The sequence below is a fragment of the Heliangelus exortis genome, chromosome 8, assembly GCF_036169615.1.
Source record: "Heliangelus exortis chromosome 8, bHelExo1.hap1, whole genome shotgun sequence".
Classification (NCBI taxonomy): domain Eukaryota; kingdom Metazoa; phylum Chordata; class Aves; order Apodiformes; family Trochilidae; genus Heliangelus; species Heliangelus exortis.
Window position 1 is genome coordinate 11,426,449 of NC_092429.1, and position 2,200 is coordinate 11,428,648.

General features: G+C 39.5%; 1 protein-coding gene across 1 annotated transcript in view; it reads left to right on the plus strand.

The window, feature by feature from the left end:
- Positions 1 to 2,200, plus strand: part of HYI (hydroxypyruvate isomerase (putative)) — a 199,374-nt gene that overhangs the window by 145,108 nt on the left and 52,066 nt on the right. The gene's annotated exons all lie outside the window — the stretch shown is intronic.

Sequence of the window (2,200 nt, forward strand, 5' to 3'; positions counted from 1 at the left end):
TGGTGGATTTCCCTATAATAACAGTCTTGAACAATGAGCTTGCTTCTACCTAGAAAAACCTTGTCCTTTAGTTGGGCCAGCTAACAAATACATCATCCAAGGGGGAACCTTATTCAGCTTCAAAGATAGCTGTATGTTTACTTTAAATGTGGGCTGTAGCTTTATATGTGCATGCATATGCTTTCCAGCTCCTTTGAGAGGTATCAAGAGGAGAAACAGAGAACACAGACCTGGAAGGGATGAAAGTGGAAAATGTCCTTGCACCCTGAGAAAATTCAGCAGACCATTAGCATACAAAACCATAATCCAGATACAACTTCATTCTGAAAACATTTCTTCAGCATATGCGTGGGAGACTGACCTTGGTCTAGTTTTCCCAGTACAGAAGGGGCCTGTACATCTATTTTTCTTCCAGCAGGTCTCTGATAAACCTCACTTTTAACACCCTGCTGTGCCTGACTTTCAGTGTTCACTGTTTACAAACAATGTTTTAGCTGCCTCCTAGCCACTAAGATAAAGTTCAAAACCCTCTTGAATCTATTTGCTAGCTGTCTACCTAAGCTTCATCCCACGGGCCTTGTATTGCCTTTAAAATCTTAAACGCATATCAATCACCACTCAGAAATAATTCTTCACCTATATATGCTTCTTCTTTTTATGGTCCTTCTTCTTCAGAAAGATTGAGTCCACTTCTCTAAACCACAGCTATTAAAGCAGTGGCTTCTAACACTCAATTTCTTCTGACAGAGAAAATTATACTACACAGGAGTCTAGCAAATTAAAATGGGTGTGTTCTGAAAATTTAAGACGGAACTAGTTTCTAAAATATTTACTAATTACACTAATTACATCTTCTTTCTGTACAGGAAGTATCAAGATGATTATATGGGGTAAAGAAGAAAGGGTGTTAAGCTAGCACATTAACAGACCAATTCCATCATAACTTCTTCCATTTGTTCCTGTGAAACCTCTGCTTCATGCAGGTTAAAGCTGCAAAATGAAGAAAGTAACTGTAAAGAAACTTAATTCACAAAGCACTCAGCTCAGCTTTCCCAGGTCATAGGAGCTCAAGGACCCATCTGCTTTGCCCTAGTGTTAGCTTGGCAATGGATCTACTATTCCTAATGGTAATACAGCTTACATGTTATCCAGCCTTGGCATCACCATCTTCTGTATATTATTATTATCAGTAGTATGTCAAAAGTGCTCATGGTTTCTCTACAATTCAGGATAAGAAATGGAAACAGTAACTTACTGGCTGTTACAATACCATATAGTTCCTTGCTCAGTCAATAGCTTAAACTTTTGTTATATGTGAAGTATTCCTCAGTGAGACAGTGTGTAAAGTACTGACAACAAAGGATGAAAAATAAACTTCTTTCCCCCTCATTATTAAAGGAATTACTCCCTGCCTTTTTCTATACATGAGTATGTTACAAAGTGATGTTTAAGGAGAATTTCACTAAAAAACTAAAGGTGTAGTGAAATGAGGCAATCAGGTGTTTCCAATTACGAGGGGTGGGAGGCGTGAGCTTGTGTTAAACCCACCTGTGCCCAACTGGGGCTTTTATTGGTCACCCAATCCTGCTCATGTGCAGCTGGGGTCAGCCCTGATTGGACACAGGTGGGCTTAACACAAGCTCACGCCTCCCACCTCATAATTAGCAACACCTGATTGCCTCATTTCACTTCTTAAAGGGGTTGCAGATGTTGGAAAGAAGCCAAGCAAAGATTAATCTATCAGTTACAGGAAAGCTGTGAGGTAAGTTTTGGACTTTACTCCATATTTTGGAATCTAAAAGTGCACTGCCTTTTTGTCCTGCAGAAATGATTGTACCAGATAGCACATCTCTAGACAGGAGACAGAAGCCTGAGCAAGGGCCCAGCTGAGGTGTGTGTGATCATTAATTAAAGCTTGCTCTCACAGGGCAATTGATTTTCAGTTTGTGACTGGATACCTGCTTGGAATAACACTGACACCTGTCTTAAATACAGGCAGTCCTTTGCATGGACATAGACAAATCAATATTGGAAAAAAAAAAAAAAGAAAGGCTGATGTTTATTTTTGCAGCACAGTGAAACTAAATTAGAACCCTAGCAGAAGGTGCTTACAGAATTTCATCAGATTTTCTCACCTAGGACATGTTATTTTTCAGTAGAAAGGTGTGTACCTGCCATAGCATGAAGACACAAACATTAG